The 21,719-nt window shown below is 39.5% G+C and overlaps 6 non-coding genes across 6 annotated transcripts; all 6 read right to left on the bottom strand.

Annotated features, from left to right (window-relative positions):
- Positions 1-2,039: 2,039 nt before the first annotated feature.
- On the bottom strand, positions 2,040-2,113 carry TRNAI-AAU (transfer RNA isoleucine (anticodon AAU)). Its single transcript has one exon. It is a non-coding gene; the product is annotated as a tRNA-Ile (tRNA).
- A 3,237-nt stretch (positions 2,114-5,350) lies between these two features.
- On the bottom strand, positions 5,351-5,424 carry TRNAI-AAU (transfer RNA isoleucine (anticodon AAU)). Its single transcript has one exon. It is a non-coding gene; the product is annotated as a tRNA-Ile (tRNA).
- A 5,304-nt stretch (positions 5,425-10,728) lies between these two features.
- Positions 10,729-10,802, bottom strand: TRNAI-AAU (transfer RNA isoleucine (anticodon AAU)). The gene has a single exon. It is a non-coding gene; the product is annotated as a tRNA-Ile (tRNA).
- A 1,170-nt stretch (positions 10,803-11,972) lies between these two features.
- TRNAI-AAU (transfer RNA isoleucine (anticodon AAU)) lies at positions 11,973-12,046 on the bottom strand. Its single transcript has one exon. It is a non-coding gene; the product is annotated as a tRNA-Ile (tRNA).
- Positions 12,047-17,381: 5,335 nt separating this feature from the next.
- TRNAI-AAU (transfer RNA isoleucine (anticodon AAU)) lies at positions 17,382-17,455 on the bottom strand. The gene has a single exon. It is a non-coding gene; the product is annotated as a tRNA-Ile (tRNA).
- A 2,411-nt stretch (positions 17,456-19,866) lies between these two features.
- Positions 19,867-19,940, bottom strand: TRNAI-AAU (transfer RNA isoleucine (anticodon AAU)). Its single transcript has one exon. It is a non-coding gene; the product is annotated as a tRNA-Ile (tRNA).
- Positions 19,941-21,719: the final 1,779 nt, after the last annotated feature.

A 21,719-nucleotide genomic window follows, 5' to 3' on the forward strand; every position in this document is an offset into this window, starting at 1 on the left:
AAAAGTCAAGAATTTTAGTTCGAGAAAAGATTTCCATTGACATTTTCTCTCATGACTTTGCAGATCATTACATTCCTTTTGCAGCTTGAAGGGACAAATGTTTTAATAAAAGCTGGTAAACTTTCAGGAGACTGGTTACTTGAACTCTAGGAATAAGTCAACTAAATCCAACGAGAAATCCAACACTGACCATCAGGGAATATAACCCTGGATGCTGTCCCTATGCTAAAGAGGACTGGCCTTCACTATGTTTACTCCAACTGATGTCAGGGATTTTTATTGTGAGAAAGCATTTTCAGGGATTTCTACTATCACGGCTTTGGACTTTCAGCAATCCCATTGCCCTCTGCTCCGGGATCCCATGGTGTGGTCACCTGTCCAGATGTAGGCTGATATGTGGATCTGCTGTAGTTTAGAAGATTGAGACAAGAAATTTTAAGTCTGCATGGGAAGTTTGCCTGAAAGCGTTGCAACCGAGTAAAGCAAAGAGAGAAGATGGAGGTAAAGTACAAGAGGAACTCTTTATCATCATCTGCCAAACTCATGTGCACTGGATCCTTAAGCAGTCATCAAGAAGGGTTAAATATCTTTAGATTAATGCTTGTGTTTTTAAGGAATTGCTTCAAGCTAACTTCATTTCTCATCCCGCATCCTTGAAGTTTGTCAAAACTTGTAAAAATCATTGGAGCACCCTTACATTTCTCTTCAGGCTTAGAAAAGGAAACATTTTAATGCAACCTGTTATCATTTGGCAAATTGTTCATGTGCAGGGACGCAATCTGCATCCCCTATTTTTGGCTGAAATTGCACTGGATGAGGATGGAAAAGTCAAGAATTTTAGTTCGAGAAAAGATTTCCATTGACATTTTCTCTCATGACTTTGCAGATCCTCACATTCCTTTTGCAGCTTGAAGGGACAAATGTTTTAATAAAAGCTGGTAAACTTTCAGGAGACTGGTTACTTGAACTCTAGGAATAAGTCAACTAAATCCAACGAGAAATCCAACACTGACCATCAGGGAATATAACCCTGGATGCTGTCCCTATGCTAAAGAGGACTGGCCTTCACTATGTTTACTCTAATTGATGTCAGGGATTTTTATTGTGAGAAAGCATTTTCAGCGATTTCTACTATCACGTCTTTGGACTTTCAGCAATCCCATTGCCCTCTGCTCTGGTATCCCATGGTGTGGTCACCTGTCCAGATGTAGGCTGATATGTGGATCTGCTGTAGTTTAGAAGATTGAGACAAGAAGTTTTAAGTCTGCATGGGAAGTTTGCCTGAAAGCGTTGCAACCGAGTAAAGCAAAGAGAGAAGATGGAGGTAAAGTACGAGAAGATCTCTTTATCATCATCTGCCAAACTCATGTGCACTGGATCCTTAAGCAGTCATCAAGAAGGGTTAAATATCTTTAGATTAATGCTTGTGTTTTTAAGGAATTGCTTCAAGCTAACTTCATTTCTCATCCCGCATCCTTGAAGTTTGTCAAAACTTGTAAAAATCATTGGAGCACCCTTACATTTCTCTTCAGGCTTAGAAAAGGAAACATTTTAATGCAACCTGTTATCATTTGGCAAATTGTTCATGTGCTGTGACGCAATCTGCATCCCCTATTTTTGGCTGAAATTGCACTGGATGAGGATGGAAAAGTCAAGAATTTTAGTTCGAGAAAAGATTTCCATTGACATTTTCTCTCATGACTTTGCAGATCCTCACATTCCTTTTCCAGCTTGAAGGGACAAATGTTTTAATAAAAGCTGGTAAACTTTTAGGAGACTGGCTACTTGAACTCTAGGAATAAGTCAACTAAATCCAATTCTCATGCCTAAACAGTTAAGTGAAACGCAACTTTTGCTTTTTCTTTGATATTACTGGAATGAACATTAGTTAAATCTATAACAAGCAAACTGCTTCACTGGTTTTTCTGTAATGGTGCTGTGTATATAAACACATACAGCCATGACTTCTAATTTATACACTTTGACGGTTTTTCACAATGTGTCCACGAAGTAGACAGTCTGAATAACCTTAAAATTTTTGGCCCGTGCGGGGATCGAACCCGCGACCTTGGCGTTATTAGCACCACGCTCTAAACAGCTGAGCTAACCGGCCCATGTTTTACTTTTGGTTACATGTTCTGCTGAGCAGGGTTTCATACACATAATGGTGATCGCTAAGATATGTTCTCCAGTGAGTGAAAATCTCAAAAGGATCTTTGGAGCGTAAACAGACAAAAACGAGAAATCCAACACTGACCATCAGGGAATAGAACCCTGGATGCTGTCCCTATGCTAAAGAGGACTGGCCTTCACTATGTTTACTCCAATTGATGTCAGGGATTTTTATTGTGAGAAAGCATTTTCAGCGATTTCTACTATCACGTCTTTGGACTTTCAGCAATCCCATTGCCCTCTGCTCCGGGATCCCATGGTGTGGTCACCTGTCCAGATGTAGGCTGATATGTGGATCTGCTGTAGTTTAGAAGATTGAGACAAGAAATTTTAAGTCTGCATGGGAAGTTTGCCTGAAAGCGTTGCAACCGAGTAAAGCAAAGAGAGAAGATGGAGGTAAAGTACGAGAGGAACTCTTTATCATCATCTGCCAAACTCATGTGCACTGGATCCTTAAGCAGTCATCAAGAAGGGTTAAATATCTTTAGATTAATGCTTGTGTTTTTAAGGAATTGCTTCAAGCTAACTTCATTTCTCATCCCGCATCCTTGAAGTTTGTCAAAACTTGTAAAAATCATTGGAGCACCCTTACATTTCTCTTCAGGCTTAGAAAAGGAAACATTTTAATGCAACCTGTTATCATTTGGCAAATTGTTCATGTGCAGTGACGCAATCTGCATCCCCTATTTTTGGCTGAAATTGCACTGGATGAGGATGGAAAAGTCAAGAATTTTAGTTCGAGAAAAGATTTCCATTGACATTTTCTCTCATGACTTTGCAGATCCTCACATTCCTTTTGCAGCTTGAAGGGACAAATGTTTTAATAAAAGCTGGTAAACTTTTAGGAGACTGGCTACTTGAACTCTAGGAATAAGTCAACTAAATCCAATTCTCATGCCTAAACAGTTAAGTGAAACGCAACTTTTGCTTTTTCTTTGATATTACTGGAATGAACATTAGTTAAATCTATAACAAGCAAACTGCTTCACTGGTTTTTCTGTAATGGTGCTGTGTATATAAACACATACAGCCATGACTTCTAATTTATATTCTTTGACGGTTTTTCACAATGTGTCCACGAAGTAGACAGTCTGAATAACCTTAAAATGTATGGCGCGTATGGGGATCGAACTCGCGACCTTGGTGTTATTAGCACCATGCTCTAACCAGCTGATCTAACCTGCCCATGTTTTACTATCGGTTACATGTTCTGCAGAGCAGGGTTTCATACACATCATGGTGATCGCTAAGATATGTTCTCCAGTGAGTGAAAATCTCAAAAGGATCTTTGGAGCGTAAACAGACAAAAACGAGAAATCCAACACTGACCATCAGGTAATATAACCCTGGATGCTGTCCCTATGCTAAAGAGGACTGGCCTTCACTATGTTTACTCCAATTGATGTCAGGGATTTTTATTGTGAGAAAGCATTTTCAGCGATTTCTACTATCACGTCTTTGGACTTTCAGCAATCCCATTGCCCTCTGCCCAGGGATTCCATGGTGTGGTCACCTGTCCAGATGTAGGCTGATATGTGGATCTGCTGTAGTTTAGAAGATTGAGACAAGAAGTTTTAAGTCTGCATGGGAAGTTTGCCTGAAAGCGTTGCAACCGAGTAAAGCAAAGAGAGAAGATGGAGGTAAAGTACGAGAGGAACTCTTTATCATCATCTGCCAAACTCATGTGCACTGGATCCTTAAGCAGTCATCAAGAAGGGTTAAATATCTTTAGATTAATGCTTGTGTTTTTAAGGAATTGCTTCAAGCTAACTTAATTTCTCATCCCGCATCCTTGAAGTTTGTCAAAACTTGTAAAAATCATTGGAGCACCCTTACATTTCTCTTCAGGCTTAGAAAAGGAAACATTTTAATGCAACCTGTTATCATTTGGCAAATTGTTCATGTGCAGTGACGCAATCTGCATCCCCTATTTTTGGCTAAAATTGCACTGGATGAGGATGGAAAAGTCAAGAATTTTAGTTCGAGAAAAGATTTCCATTGACATTTTCTCTCATGACTTTGCAGATCATTACATTCCTTTTGCAGCTTGAAGGGACAAATGTTTTAATAAAAGCTGGTAAACTTTCAGGAGACTGGTTACTTGAACTCTAGGAATAAGTCAACTAAATCCAACGAGAAATCCAACACTGACCATCAGGGAATATAACCCTGGATGCTGTCCCTATGCTAAAGAGGACTGGCCTTCACTATGTTTACTCCAATTGATGTCAGGGATTTTTATTGTGAGAAAGCATTTTCAGCGATTTCTACTATCATGTCTTTGGACTTTCAGCAATCCCATTGCCCTCTGCTCCGGGATCCCATGGTGTGGTCACCTGTCCAGATGTAGGCTGATATGTGGATCTGCTGTAGTTTAGAAGATTGAGACAAGAAATTTTAAGTCTGCATGGGAAGTTTGCCTGAAAGCGTTGCAACCGAGTAAAGCAAAGAGAGAAGATGGAGGTAAAGTACGAGAGGAACTCTTTATCATCATCTGCCAAACTCATGTGCACTGGATCCTTAAGCAGTCATCAAGAAGGGTTAAATATCTTTAGATTAATGCTTGTGTTTTTAAGGAATTGCTTCAAGCTAACTTCATTTCTCATCCCGCATCCTTGAAGTTTGTCAAAACTTGTAAAAATCATTGGAGCACCCTTACATTTCTCTTCAGGCTTAGAAAAGGAAACATTTTAATGCAACCTGTTATCATTTGGCAAATTGTTCATGTGCAGTGACGCAATCTGCATCCCCTATTTTTGGCTGAAATTGCACTGGATGAGGATGGAAAAAACAAGAATTTTAGTTCGAGAAAAGATTTACATTGACATTTTCTCTCATGACTTTGCAGATCCTCACATTCCTTTTCCAGCTTGAAGGGACAAATGTTTTAATAAAAGCTGGTAAAGTTTTAGGAGACTGGCTACTTGAACTCTAGGAATAAGTCAACTAAATCCAATTCTCATGCCTAAACAGTTAAGTGAAACGCAACTTTTGCTTTTTCTTTGATATTACTGGAATGAACATTAGTTAAATCTATAACAAGCAAACTGCTTCACTGGTTTTTCTGTAATGGTGCTGTGTATATAAACACATACAGCCATGACTTCTAATTTATACTCTTTGACGGTTTTTCACAATGTGTCCACGAAGTAGACAGTCTGAATAATCTTAAAATTTTTGGCCAGTACGGGGATCGAACCCGCGACCTTGGCGTTATTAGCACCACGCTCTAACCAGCTGAGCTAACCGACCCATGTTTTACTATTGGTTACATGTTCTGCTGAGCAGGGTTTCATACACATCATGGTGATCGCTAAGACATATTCTCCAGTGAGTGAAAATCTCAAAAGGATCTTTGGAGCGTAAACAGACAAAAACGAGAAATCCAACACTGACCATCAGGGAATATAACCCTGGATGCTGTCCATATGCTAAAGAGGACTGGCCTTCACTATGTTTACTCCAATTGATGTCAGGGATTTTTATTGTGAGAAAGCATTTTCAGCGATTTCTACTATCACGTCTTTGGACTTTCAGCAATCCCATTGCCCTCTGCTCCGGGATCCCATGGTGTGGTCACCTGTCCAGATGTAGGCTGATATGTGGATCTGCTGTAGTTTAGAAGATTGAGACAAGAAATTTTAAGTCTGCATGGGAAGTTTGCCTGAAAGCGTTGCAACCGAGTAAAGCAAAGAGAGAAGATGGAGGTAAAGTATGAGAGGAACTCTTTATCATCATCTGCCAAACTCATGTGCACTGGATCCTTAAGCAGTCATCAAGAAGGGTTAAATATCTTTAGATTAATGCTTGTGTTTTTAAGGAATTGCTTCAAGCTAACTTCATTTCTCATCCCGCATCCTTGAAGTTTGTCAAAACTTGTAAAAATCATTGGAGCACCCTTACATTTCTCTTCAGGCTTAGAAAAGGAAACATTTTAATGCAACCTGTTATCATTTGGCAAATTGTTCATGTGCAGTGACGCAATCTGCATCCCCTATTTTTGGCTGAAATTGCACTGGATGAGGATGGAAAAGTCAAGAATTTTAGTTCGAGAAAAGATTTCCATTGACATTTTCTCTCATGACTTTGCAGATCCTCACATTCCTTTTGCAGCTTGAAGGGACAAATGTTTTAATAAAAGCTGGTAAACTTTTAGGAGACTGGCTACTTGAACTCTAGGAATAAGTCAACTAAATCCAATTCTCATGCCTAAACAGTTAAGTGAAACGCAACTTTTGCTTTTTCTTTGATATTACTGGAATGAACATTAGTTAAATCTATAACAAGCAAACTGCTTCACTGGTTTTTCTGTAATGGTGCTGTGTATATAAACACATACAGCCATGACTTCTAATTTATATTCTTTGACGGTTTTTCACAATGTGTCCACGAAGTAGACAGTCTGAATAACCTTAAAATGTTTGGCACGTACGGGGATCGAACTCGCGACCTTGGTGTTATTAGCACCATGCTCTAACCAGCTGATCTAACCTGCCCATGTTTTACTATCGGTTACATGTTCTGCAGAGCAGGGTTTCATACACATCATGGTGATCGCTAAGATATGTTCTCCAGTGAGTGAAAATCTCAAAAGGATCTTTGGAGCGTAAACAGACAAAAACGAGAAATCCAACACTGACCATCAGGTAATATAACCCTGGATGCTGTCCCTATGCTAAAGAGGACTGGCCTTCACTATGTTTACTCCAATTGATGTCAGGGATTTTTATTGTGAGAAAGCATTTTCAGCGATTTCTACTATCACGTCTTTGGACTTTCAGCAATCCCATTGCCCTCTGCCCAGGGATTCCATGGTGTGGTCACCTGTCCAGATGTAGGCTGATATGTGGATCTGCTGTAGTTTAGAAGATTGAGACAAGAAGTTTTAAGTCTGCATGGGAAGTTTGCCTGAAAGCGTTGCAACCGAGTAAAGCAAAGAGAGAAGATGGAGGTAAAGTACGAGAGGAACTCTTTATCATCATCTGCCAAACTCATGTGCACTGGATCCTTAAGCAGTCATCAAGAAGGGTTAAATATCTTTAGATTAATGCTTGTGTTTTTAAGGAATTGCTTCAAGCTAACTTAATTTCTCATCCCGCATCCTTGAAGTTTGTCAAAACTTGTAAAAATCATTGGAGCACCCTTACATTTCTCTTCAGGCTTAGAAAAGGAAACATTTTAATGCAACCTGTTATCATTTGGCAAATTGTTCATGTGCAGTGACGCAATCTGCATCCCCTATTTTTGGCTAAAATTGCACTGGATGAGGATGGAAAAGTCAAGAATTTTAGTTCGAGAAAAGATTTCCATTGACATTTTCTCTCATGACTTTGCAGATCATTACATTCCTTTTGCAGCTTGAAGGGACAAATGTTTTAATAAAAGCTGGTAAACTTTCAGGAGACTGGTTACTTGAACTCTAGGAATAAGTCAACTAAATCCAACGAGAAATCCAACACTGACCATCAGGGAATATAACCCTGGATGCTGTCCCTATGCTAAAGAGGACTGGCCTTCACTATGTTTACTCCAACTGATGTCAGGGATTTTTATTGTGAGAAAGCATTTTCAGGGATTTCTACTATCACGGCTTTGGACTTTCAGCAATCCCATTGCCCTCTGCTCCGGGATCCCATGGTGTGGTCACCTGTCCAGATGTAGGCTGATATGTGGATCTGCTGTAGTTTAGAAGATTGAGACAAGAAATTTTAAGTCTGCATGGGAAGTTTGCCTGAAAGCGTTGCAACCGAGTAAAGCAAAGAGAGAAGATGGAGGTAAAGTACGAGAGGAACTCTTTATCATCATCTTCCAAACTCATGTGCACTGGATCCTTAAGCAGTCATCAAGAAGGGTTAAATATCTTTAGATTAATGCTTGTGTTTTTAAGGAATTGCTTCAAGCTAACTTCATTTCTCATCCCGCATCCTTGAAGTTTGTCAAAACTTGTAAAAATCATTGGAGCACCCTTACATTTCTCTTCAGGCTTAGAAAAGGAAACATTTTAATGCAACCTGTTATCATTTGGCAAATTGTTCATGTGCAGTGACGCAATCTGCATCCCCTATTTTTGGCTGAAATTGCACTGGATGAGGATGGAAAAGTCAAGAATTTTAGTTCGAGAAAAGATTTCCATTGACATTTTCTCTCATGACTTTGCAGATCCTCACATTCCTTTTCCAGCTTGAAGGGACAAATGTTTTAATAAAAGCTGGTAAACTTTTAGGAGACTGGCTACTTGAACTCTAGGAATAAGTCAACTAAATCCAATTCTCATGCCTAAACAGTTAAGTGAAACGCAACTTTTGCTTTTTCTTTGATATTACTGGAATGAACATTAGTTAAATCTATAACAAGCAAACTGCTTCACTGGTTTTTCTGTAATGGTGCTGTGTATATAAACACATACAGCCATGACTTCTAATTTATATTCTTTGACGGTTTTTCACAATGTGTCCACGAAGTAGACAATCTGAATAACCTTAAAATGTTTGGCCCGTACGGGGATCAAACCCACGACCTTGGTGTTATTAGCACCATGCTCTAACCAGCTGATCTAACCTGCCCATGTTTTACTATTGGTTACATGTTCTGCAGAGCAGGGTTTCATACACATCATGGTGATAGCTAAGATATGTTCTCCAGTGAGTGAAAATCTCAAAAGGATCTTTGGAGCGTGAACAGACAAAAACGAGAAATCCAACACTGACCATCAGGGAATATAACCCTGGATGCTGTCCCTATGCTAAAGAGGACTGGCCTTCACTATGTTTACTCCAATTGATGTCAGGGATTTTTATTGTGAGAAAGCATTTTCAGCGATTTCTACTATCACGTCTTTGGACTTTCAGCAATCCCATTGCCCTCTGCTCCGGGATCCCATGGTGTGGTCATCTGTCCAGATGTAGGCTGATATGTGGATCTGCTGTAGTTTAGAAGATTGAGACAAGAAGTTTTAAGTCTGCATGGGAAGTTTGCCTGAAAGCGTTGCAACCGAGTAAAGCAAAGAGAGAAGATGGAGGTAAAGTACGAGAGGAACTCTTTATCATCATCTGCCAAACTCATGTGCACTGGATCCTTAAGCAGTCATCAAGAAGGGTTAAATATCTTTAGATTAATGCTTGTGTTTTTAAGGAATTGCTTCAAGCTAAATTCATTTCTCATCCCGCATCCTTGAAGTTTGTCAAAACTTGTAAAAATCATTGGAGCACCCTTACATTTCTCTTCAGGCTTAGAAAAGGAAACATTTTAATGCAACCTTTTATCATTTGGCAAATTGTTCATGTGCAGTGACGCAATCTGCATCCCATATTTTTGGCTGAAATTGCACTGGAAGAGGATGGAAAAGTCAAGAATTTTAGTTCGAGAAAAGATTTCCATTGACATTTTCTCTCATGACTTTGCAGATCATTACATTCCTTTTGCAGCTTGAAGGGACAAATGTTTTAGTAAAAGCTGGTAACCTTTCAGGAGACTGGTTACTTGAACTCTAGGAATAAGTCAACTAAATCCAACGAGAAATCCAACACTGACCATCAGGGAATATAACCCTGGATGCTGTCCCTATGCTAAAGAGGACTGGCCTTCACTATGTTTACTCCAATTGATGTCAGGGATTTTTATTGTGAGAAAGCATTTTCAGCGATTTCTATTATAATGTCTTTGGACTTTCAGCAATCCCATTGCCCTCTGCTCCGGGATCCCATGGTGTGGTCACCTGTCCAGATGTAGGCTGATATGTGGATCTGCTGTAGTTTAGAAGATTGAGACAAGAAATTTTAAGTCTGCATGGGAAGTTTGCCTGAAAGCATTGCAACCGAGTAAAGCAAAGAGAGAAGATGGAGGTAAAGTACGAGAGGAACTCTTTATCATCATCTGCCAAACTCATGTGCACTGGATCCTTAAGCAGTCATCAAGAAGGGTTAAATATCTTTAGATTAATGCTTGTGTTTTTAAGGAATTGCTTCAAGCTAACTTCATTTCTCATCCCGCATCCTTGAAGTTTGTCAAAACTTGTAAAAATCATTGGAGCACCCTTACATTTCTCTTCAGGCTTAGAAAAGGAAACATTTTAATGCAACCTGTTATCATTTGGCAAATTGTTCATGTGCAGTGACGCAATCTGCATCCCCTATTTTTGGCTGAAATTGCACTGGATGAGGATGGAAAAAACAAGAATTTTAGTTCGAGAAAAGATTTCCATTGACATTTTCTCTCATGACTTTGCAGATCCTCACATTCCTTTTCCAGCTTGAAGGGACAAATGTTTTAATAAAAGCTGGTAAAGTTTTAGGAGACTGGCTACTTGAACTCTAGGAATAAGTCAACTAAATCCAATTCTCATGCCTAAACAGTTAAGTGAAACGCAACTTTTGCTTTTTCTTTGATATTACTGGAATGAACATTAGTTAAATCTATAACAAGCAAACTGCTTCACTGGTTTTTCTGTAATGGTGCTGTGTATATAAACACATACAGCCATGACTTCTAATTTATACTCTTTGACGGTTTTTCACAATGTGTCCACGAAGTAGACAGTCTGAATAATCTTAAAATTTTTGGCCAGTACGGGGATCGAACCCGCGACCTTGGCGTTATTAGCACCACGCTCTAACCAGCTGAGCTAACCGACCCATGTTTTACTATTGGTTACATGTTCTGCTGAGCAGGGTTTCATACACATCATGGTGATCGCTAAGACATGTTCTCCAGTGAGTGAAAATCTCAAAAGGATCTTTGGAGCGTAAACAGACAAAAACGAGAAATCCAACACTGACCATCAGGGAATATAACCCTGGATGCTGTCCATATGCTAAAGAGGACTGGCCTTCACTATGTTTACTCCAATTGATGTCAGGGATTTTTATTGTGAGAAAGCATTTTCAGCGATTTCTACTATCACGTCTTTGGACTTTCAGCAATCCCATTGCCCTCTGCTCCGGGATCCCATGGTGTGGTCACCTGTCCAGATGTAGGCTGATATGTGGATCTGCTGTAGTTTAGAAGATTGAGACAAGAAATTTTAAGTCTGCATGGGAAGTTTGCCTGAAAGCGTTGCAACCGAGTAAAGCAAAGAGAGAAGATGGAGGTAAAGTATGAGAGGAACTCTTTATCATCATCTGCCAAACTCATGTGCACTGGATCCTTAAGCAGTCATCAAGAAGGGTTAAATATCTTTAGATTAATGCTTGTGTTTTTAAGGAATTGCTTCAAGCTAACTTCATTTCTCATCCCGCATCCTTGAAGTTTGTCAAAACTTGTAAAAATCATTGGAGCACCCTTACATTTCTCTTCAGGCTTAGAAAAGGAAACATTTTAATGCAACCTGTTATCATTTGGCAAATTGTTCATGTGCAGTGACGCAATCTGCATCCCCTATTTTTGGCTGAAATTGCACTGGATGAGGATGGAAAAGTCAAGAATTTTAGCTTGAGAAAAGATTTCCATTGACATTTTCTCTCATGACTTTGCAGATCCTCACATTCCTTTTCCAGCTTGAAGGGACAAATGTTTTAATAAAAGCTGGTAAACTTTTAGGAGACTGGCTACTTGAACTCTAGGAATAAGTCAACTAAATCCAATTCTCATGCCTAAACAGTTAAGTGAAACGCAACTTTTGCTTTTTCTTTGATATTACTGGAATGAACATTAGTTAAATCTATAACAAGCAAACTGCTTCACTGGTTTTTCTGTAATGGTGCTGTGTATATAAACACATACAGCCATGACTTCTAATTTATACTCTTTGACGGTTTTTCACAATGTGTCCACGAAGTAGACAGTCTGAATAATCTTAAAATTTTTGGCCAGTACGGGGATCGAACCCGCGACCTTGGCGTTATTAGCACCACGCTCTAACCAGCTGAGCTAACCGACCCATGTTTTACTATTGGTTACATGTTTTGCTGAGCAGGGTTTCATACACATCATGGTGATCGCTAAGACATGTTCTCCAGTGAATGAAAATCTCAAAAGGATCTTTGGAGCGTAAACAGACAAAAACGAGAAATCCAACACTGACCATCAGGGAATATAACCCTGGATGCTGTCCCTATGCTAAAGAGGACTGGCCTTCACTATGTTTACTCCAATTGATGTCAGGGATTTTTATTGTGAGAAAGCATTTTCAGCGATTTCTACTATCACGTCTTTGGACTTTCAGCAATCCCATTGCCCTCTGCTCCGGGATCCCATGGTGTGGTCATCTGTCCAGATGTAGGCTGATATGTGGATCTGCTGTAGTTTAGAAGATTGAGACAAGAAGTTTTAAGTCTGCATGGGAAGTTTGCCTGAAAGCGTTGCAACCGAGTAAAGCAAAGAGAGAAGATGGAGGTAAAGTACGAGAGGAACTCTTTATCATCATCTGCCAAACTCATGTGCACTGGATCCTTAAGCAGTCATCAAGAAGGGTTAAATATCTTTAGATTAATGCTTATGTTTTTAAGGAATTGCTTCAAGCTAACTTCATTTCTCATCCCGCATCCTTGAAGTTTGTCAAAACTTGTAAAAATCATTGGAGCACCCTTACATTTCTCTTCAGGCTTAGAAAAGGAAACATTTTAATGCAACCTGTTATCATTTGGCAAATTGTTCATGTGCAGTGACGCAATCTGCATCCCATATTTTTGGCTGAAATTGCACTGGAAGAGGATGGAAAAGTCAAGAATTTTAGTTCGAGAAAAGATTTCCATTGACATTTTCTCTCAGGACTTTGCAGATCATTACATTCCTTTTGCAGCTTGAAGGGACAAATGTTTTAGTAAAAGCTGGTAACCTTTCAGGAGACTGGTTACTTGAACTCTAGGAATAAGTCAACTAAATCCAACGAGAAATCCAACACTGACCATCAGGGAATATAACCCTGGATGCTGTCCCTATGCTAAAGAGGACTGGCCTTCACTATGTTTACTCCAATTGATGTCAGGGATTTTTATTGTGAGAAAGCATTTTCAGCGATTTCTACTATCATGTCTTTGGACTTTCAGCAATCCCATTGCCCTCTGCTCCGGGATCCCATGGTGTGGTCACCTGTCCAGATATAGGCTGATATGTGGATCTGCTGTAGTTTAGAAGATTGAGACAAGAAATTTTAAGTCTGCATGGGAAGTTTGCCTGAAAGCGTTGCAACCGAGTAAAGCAAAGAGAGAAGATGGAGGTAAAGTACGAGAGGAACTCTTTATCATCATCTGCCAAACTCATGTGCACTGGATCCTTAAGCAGTCATCAAGAAGGGTTAAATATCTTTAGATTAATGCTTGTGTTTTTAAGGAATTGCTTCAAGCTAACTTCATTTCTCATCCCGCATCCTTGAAGTTTGTCAAAACTTGTAAAAATCATTGGAGCACCCTTACATTTCTCTTCAGGCTTAGAAAAGGAAACATTTTAATGCAACCTGTTATCATTTGGCAAATTGTTCATGTGCAGTGACGCAATCTGCATCCCCTATTTTTGGCTGAAATTGCACTGGATGAGGATGGAAAAGTCAAGAATTTTAGTTTGAGAAAAGATTTCCATTGACATTTTCTCTCATGACTTTGCAGATCCTCACATTCCTTTTCCAGCTTGAAGGGACAAATGTTTTAATAAAAGCTGGTAAACTTTTAGGAGACTGGCTACTTGAACTCTAGGAATAAGTCAACTAAATCCAATTCTCATGCCTAAACAGTTAAGTGAAATGCAACTTTTGCTTTTTCTTTGATATTACTGGAATGAACATTAGTTAAATCTATAATAAGCAAACTGCTTCACTGATTTTTCTGTAATGGTGCTGTGTATATAAACACATACAGCCATGACTTCTAATTTATACTCTTTGACGGTTTTTCACAATGTGTCCACGAAGAAGACAGTCTGAATAACCTTAAATTTTTTGGCCCGTACAGGGATCGAACCCGCAACCTTGGCATTATTAGCACCACACTCTATCCAGCTGAGCTAACCGGCCCATGTTTTACTATTGGTTACATGTTCTGCTGAGCAGGGTTTCATACACATAATGGTGATCGCTAAGATATGTTCTCCAGTGAGTGAAAACCTCAAAAGGATCTTTGGAGCGTAAACAGACAAAAACGAGAAATCCTACACTGACCATCAGGGAATATAACCCTGGATGCTGTCCCTATGCTAAAGAGGACTGGCCTTCACTATGTTTACTCCAATTGATGTCAGGGATTTTTATTGTGAGAAAGCATTTTCAGTGATTTCTACTATCATGTCTTTGGACTTTCAGCAATCCCATTGCCCTCTGCTCCGGGATCCCATGGTGTGGTCACCTGTCCAGATGTAGGCTGATATGTGGATCTGCTGTAGTTTAGAAGATTGAGACAAGAAATTTTAAGTCTGCATGGGAAGTTTGCCTGAAAGCGTTGCAACCGAGTAAAGCAAAGAGAGAAGATGGAGGTAAAGTACGAGAGGAACTCTTTATCATCATCTGCCAAACTCATGTGCACTGGATCCTTAAGCAGTCATCAAGAAGGGTTAAATATCTTTAGATTAATGCTTGTATTTTTAAGGAATTGCTTCAAGCTAACTTCATTTCTCATCCCCCATCCTTGAAGTTTGTCAAAACTTGTAAAAATCATTGGAGCACCCTTACATTTCTCTTCAGGCTTAGAAAAGGAAACAGTTTAATGCAACCTGTTATCATTTGGCAAATTGTTCATGTGCAGTGACGCAATCTGCATCCCCTATTTTTGGCTGAAATTGCACTGGATGAGGATGGAAAAGTCAAGAATTTTAGTTTGAGAAAAGATTTCTATTGACATTTTCTCTCATGACTTTGCAGATCCTCACAATCCTTTTCCAGCTTGAAGGGACAAATGTTTTAATAAAAGCTAGTAAACTTTCAGGAGACTGGCTACTTGAACTCTAGGAATAAGTCAACTAAATCCAATTCTCATGCCTAAACAGTTAAGTGAAACGCAACTTTTGCTTTTTCTTTGATATTACTGGAATGAACATTAGTTAAATCTATAAGAAGCAAACTGCTTCACTGGTTTTTCTGTAATGGTGCTGTGTATATAAACACATACAGCCATGACTTCTAATTTATACTCTTTGACGGTTTTTCACAATGTGTCCACGAAGTAGACAGTCTGAATAAGCTTAAAATGTTTGGCCCGTACGGGGATCGAACCCCCGACCTTGGCGTAATTAGCACCACGCTCTAACCAGCTGAGTTAACCGGCCCATGATTTACTATTGGTTACATGTTCTGGTGAGCAGGGTTTCATACACATCATGGTGATCGCTAAGATATGTTCTCTAGTGAGTGAAAATCTCAAAAGGATCTTTGGAGCGTAAACAGACAAAAACGAGAAATCCAACACTGACTATCAGGGAATATAACCCTGGATGCTGTCCCTATGCTAAAGAGGACTGGCCTTCACTATGATTACTCCAATTGATGTCAGGGATTTTTATTGTGAGAAAGCATTTTCAGCGATTTCTACTATCACGTCTTTGGACTTTCAGCAATCCCATTGCCCTCTGCTCCGGGATCCCATGGTGTGGTCACCTGTCCAGATGTAGGCTGATATGTGGATCTGGGTGAGGATGGAAAAGTCAAGAATTTTAGTTCGAGAAAAGATTTACATTGACATTTTCTCTCATGACTTTGCAGATTCTCACATTCCTTTTCCAGCTTGAAGGGACAAATGTTTTAATAAAAGCTAGTAAACTTTCAGGAGACTGGCTACTTGAACTCTAGGAATAAGTCAACTAAATCCAATTCTCATGCCTAAACAGTTAAGTAAAACGCAACTTTTGCTGTTTCTTTGATATTACTGGAATAAACATTAGTTAAATCTATAACAAGCAGACAAGCAAACTGCTTCACTGGTTTTTCTGTAATGGTGCTGTGTATATAAACACATACAGCCATGACTTCTAATTTATACTCTTTGACGGGTTTTTCACAATGTGTCCACGAAGTAGACAGTCTGAATAACCTTAAAATTTTTGGCCCTTACGGGGATCGAACCTGCGACCTTGGTGTTATTAGCACCATGCTCTAACCAGCGGAGCTAACCGGCCCATGTTTTACTATTGGTTACTTGTTCTGCTGAGCAGGGTTTCATACACATCATGGTGATCGCTAAGATATGTTCTCCAGTGAGTGAAAATCTCAAAAGGATCTTTGGAGCGTAAACAGACAAAAATGAGAAATCCAACACTGACCATCAGGGAATATAACCCTGGATGCTGTCCCTATGCTAAAGAGGACTGGCCTTCACTATGTTTACTCCAATTGATGTCAGGGATTTTTATTGTGAGAAAGCATTTTCAGCGATTTTTACTATCACGTCATTGGACTTTCAGCAATCCCATTGCCCTCTGCTCCGGGATCCCATGGTGTGGTCACCTGTCCAGATGTAGGCTGATATGTGGATCTGCTGTAGTTTAGAAGATTGAGACAAGAAATTTTAAGTCTGCATGGGAAGTTTGCCTGAAAGCGTTGCAACCAAGTAAAGCAAAGAGAGAAGATGGAGGTAAAGTACGAGAGGAACTCTTTATCATCATCTGCCAAACTCATGTGCACTGGATCCTTAAGCAGTCATCAAGAAGGGTTAAATATCTTTAGATTAATGCTTATGTTTTTAAGGAATTGCTTCAAGCTAACTTCATTTCTCATCCCGCATCCTTGAAGTTTGTCAAAACTTGTAAAAATCATTGGAGCACCCTTACATTTCTCTTCAGGCTTAGAAAAGGAAACATTTTAATGCAACCTGTTATCATTTGGCAAATTGTTCATGTGCAGTGACGCAATCTGCATCCCCTATTTTTGGCTGAAATTGCACTGGATGAGGATGGAAAAGTCAAGAATTTTAGTTCGAGAAAAGATTTCCATTGACATTTTCTCTCATGACTTTGCAGATCCTCACATTTCTTTTCCAGCTTGAAGGGACAAATGTTTTAATAAAAGCTGGTAAACTTTTAGGAGACTGGCTACTTGAACTCTACTAATAAGTCAACTAAATCCAATTCTCATGCCTAAACAGTTAAGTGAAACGCAACTTTTTCTTTTTCTTTGATATTACTGGAATGAACATTAGTTAAATCTAAAACAAGCAGACAAGCAAACTGCTTCACTGGTTTTTCTGTAATGGTGCTGTGTATATAAACACATACAGCCATGACTTCTAATTTATACTCTTTGACGGTTTTTCACAATGTGTCCACGAAGTAGACAGTCTGAATAACCTTAAAATGTTTGGCCCGTACTGGGATCGAACCCGCGACCTTGGCGTTATTAGCACCACGCTCTAACCAGCTGAGCTAACCGGCCCATGTTTTACGATTGGTTACATGTTCTGCTGAGCAGGGTTTCATACACATCATGGTGATCGCTAAGATATGTTCTCCAGTGAGTGAAAATCTCAAAAGGATCTTTGGAGCGTAAACAGACAAAAACGAGAAATCCAACACTGACCATCAGGGAATATAACCCTGGATGCTGTCCCTATGCTAAAGAGGACTGGCCTTCACTATGTTTACTCCATTTGATGTCAGGGATTTTTATTGTGAGAAAGCATTTTCAGCGATTTCTACTATCACGTCTTTGGACTTTCAGCAATCCCATTGCCCTCTGCTCCGGGATCCCATGGTGTGGTCACCTCTCCAGATGTAGGCTGATATGTGGATCTGCTGTAGTTTAGAAGATTGAGACAAGAAGTTTTAAGTCTGCATGGGAAGTTTGCCTGAAATCGTTGCAACCGAGTAAAGCAAAGAGAGAAGATGGAGGTAAAGTACGAGAGGAACTCTTTATCATCATCTGCCAAACTCATGTGCACTGGATCCTTAAGCAGTCATCAAGAAGGGTTAAATATCTTTAGATTAATGCTTGTGTTTTTAAGGAATTGCTTCAAGCTAATTTCATTTCTCATCCCGCATCCTTGAAGTTTGTCAAAACTTGTAAAAATCATTGGAGCACCCTTACATTTCTCTTCAGACTTAGAAAAGGAAACATTTTAATGCAACCTGTTATCATTTGGCAAATTGTTCATGTGCAGTGACGCAATCTGCATCCCCTATTTTTGGCTGAAATTGCACTGAATGAGGATGGAAAAGTCAAGAATTTTAGTTCGAGAAAAGATTTCCATTGACATTTTCTCTCATGACTTTGCAGATCCTCACATTCCTTTTCCAGCTTGAAGGGACAAATGTTTTAATAAAAGCTAGTAAACTTTCAGGAGACTGGCTACTTGAACTCTAGGAATAAGTCAACTAAATCCAATTCCCATGCCTAAACAATTTACTTTTGCTTTTTCTTTGATATTACTGAAATGAACATTAGTTAAATCTATAACAAGCAAACTGCTTCACTGGTTTTTCTGTAATGGTGCTGTGTATATAAACACATACAGCCATGACTTCTAATTTATACTTCTTGACGGTTTTTCACAATGTGTCCACAAAGTATACAGTCTGAATAACCTTAAAATGTTTGGCCCCTACTGGGATTGAACCCGCGATCTTGGCGTTATTAGCACCACGCTCTAACCAGCTGAGCTAACCGGCCCATGTTTTACTACTGGTTACATGTTCTGCTGAGCAGGGTTTCATACACATCATGGTGATCGCTAAGATACGTTCTCCAGTGAGTGAAAATCTGAAAAGGATCTTTGGAGCGTAAACAGACAAAAACGAGAAATCCAACATTGACCATCAGGGAATATAAACCTGGATGCTGTCCCTATGCTAAAGAGGAATGGCATTCACTATGTTTACTCCAATTGATTTCAGGGATTTTTATTGTGAGAAAGCATTTTCAGCGATTTCTACTATCACGTCTTTGGACTTTCAGCAATCCCATTGCCCTCTGCTCCGGGATCCCATGGTGTGGTCACCTGTCCAGATGTAGGCTGATATGTGGATCTGCTGTAGTTTAGAAGATTGAGACAAGAAGTTTTAAGTCTGCATGGGAAGTTTGCCTGAAAGCGTTGCAACCGAATAAAGCAAAGAGAGAAGATGGAGGTAAAGTACGAGAGGAACTCTTTATCATCATCTGCCAAACTCATGTGCACTGGATCCTTAAGCAGTCATTAAGAAGGGTTAAATATCTTTAGATTAATGCTTGTGTTTTTAAGGAATTGCTTCAAGCTAATTTCATTTCTCATCCCGCATCCTTGAAGTTTGTCAAAACTTGTAAAAATCATTGGAGCACCCTTACATTTCTCTTCAGGCTTAGAAAAGGAAACATTTTAATGCAACCTGTTATCATTTGGCAAATTGTTCATGTGCAGTGACGCAATCTGCATCCCCTATTTTTGGCTGAAATTGCACTGGATGAGGATGGAAAAGTCAAGAATTTTAGTTCGAGAAAAGATTTCCATTGACATTTTCTCTCATGACTTTGCAGATCCTCACATTTCTTTTCCAGCTTGAAGGGACAAATGTTTTAATAAAAGCTGGTAAACTTTTAGGAGACTGGCTACTTGAACTCTACTAATAAGTCAACTAAATCCAATTCTCATGCCTAAACAGTTAAGTGAAACGCAACTTTTTCTTTTTCTTTGATATTACTGGAATGAACATTAGTTAAATCTAAAACAAGCAGACAAGCAAACTGCTTCACTGGTTTTTCTGTAATGGTGCTGTGTATATAAACACATACAGCCATGACTTCTAATTTATACTCTTTGACGGTTTTTCACAATGTGTCCACGAAGTAGACAGTCTGAATAACCTTAAAATGTTTGGCCCGTACTGGGATCGAACCCGCGACCTTGGCGTTATTAGCACCACGCTCTAACCAGCTGAGCTAACCGGCCCATGTTTTACGATTGGTTACATGTTCTGCTGAGCAGGGTTTCATACACATCATGGTGATCGCTAAGATATGTTCTCCAGTGAGTGAAAATCTCAAAAGGATCTTTGGAGCGTAAACAGACAAAAACGAGAAATCCAACACTGACCATCAGGGAATATAACCCTGGATGCTGTCCCTATGCTAAAGAGGACTGGCCTTCACTATGTTTACTCCATTTGATGTCAGGGATTTTTATTGTGAGAAAGCATTTTCAGCGATTTCTACTATCACGTCTTTGGACTTTCAGCAATCCCATTGCCCTCTGCTCCGGGATCCCATGGTGTGGTCACCTCTCCAGATGTAGGCTGATATGTGGATCTGCTGTAGTTTAGAAGATTGAGACAAGAAGTTTTAAGTCTGCATGGGAAGTTTGCCTGAAATCGTTGCAACCGAGTAAAGCAAAGAGAGAAGATGGAGGTAAAGTACGAGAGGAACTCTTTATCATCATCTGCCAAACTCATGTGCACTGGATCCTTAAGCAGTCATCAAGAAGGGTTAAATATCTTTAGATTAATGCTTGTGTTTTTAAGGAATTGCTTCAAGCTAATTTCATTTCTCATCCCGCATCCTTGAAGTTTGTCAAAACTTGTAAAAATCATTGGAGCACCCTTACATTTCTCTTCAGACTTAGAAAAGGAAACATTTTAATGCAACCTGTTATCATTTGGCAAATTGTTCATGTGCAGTGACGCAATCTGCATCCCCTATTTTTGGCTGAAATTGCACTGAATGAGGATGGAAAAGTCAAGAATTTTAGTTCGAGAAAAGATTTCCATTGACATTTTCTCTCATGACTTTGCAGATCCTCACATTCCTTTTCCAGCTTGAAGGGACAAATGTTTTAATAAAAGCTAGTAAACTTTCAGGAGACTGGCTACTTGAACTCTAGGAATAAGTCAACTAAATCCAATTCCCATGCCTAAACAATTTACTTTTGCTTTTTCTTTGATATTACTGAAATGAACATTAGTTAAATCTATAACAAGCAAACTGCTTCACTGGTTTTTCTGTAATGGTGCTGTGTATATAAACACATACAGCCATGACTTCTAATTTATACTTCTTGACGGTTTTTCACAATGTGTCCACAAAGTATACAGTCTGAATAACCTTAAAATGTTTGGCCCCTACTGGGATTGAACCCGCGATCTTGGCGTTATTAGCACCACGCTCTAACCAGCTGAGCTAACCGGCCCATGTTTTACTACTGGTTACATGTTCTGCTGAGCAGGGTTTCATACACATCATGGTGATCGCTAAGATACGTTCTCCAGTGAGTGAAAATCTGAAAAGGATCTTTGGAGCGTAAACAGACAAAAACGAGAAATCCAACATTGACCATCAGGGAATATAAACCTGGATGCTGTCCCTATGCTAAAGAGGAATGGCATTCACTATGTTTACTCCAATTGATTTCAGGGATTTTTATTGTGAGAAAGCATTTTCAGCGATTTCTACTATCACGTCTTTGGACTTTCAGCAATCCCATTGCCCTCTGCTCCGGGATCCCATGGTGTGGTCACCTGTCCAGATGTAGGCTGATATGTGGATCTGCTGTAGTTTAGAAGATTGAGACAAGAAGTTTTAAGTCTGCATGGGAAGTTTGCCTGAAAGCGTTGCAACCGAATAAAGCAAAGAGAGAAGATGGAGGTAAAGTACGAGAGGAACTCTTTATCATCATCTGCCAAACTCATGTGCACTGGATCCTTAAGCAGTCATTAAGAAGGGTTAAATATCTTTA

This window comes from Mixophyes fleayi (genome assembly GCF_038048845.1).
Source record: "Mixophyes fleayi isolate aMixFle1 chromosome 2 unlocalized genomic scaffold, aMixFle1.hap1 SUPER_2_unloc_3, whole genome shotgun sequence".
Classification (NCBI taxonomy): domain Eukaryota; kingdom Metazoa; phylum Chordata; class Amphibia; order Anura; family Limnodynastidae; genus Mixophyes; species Mixophyes fleayi.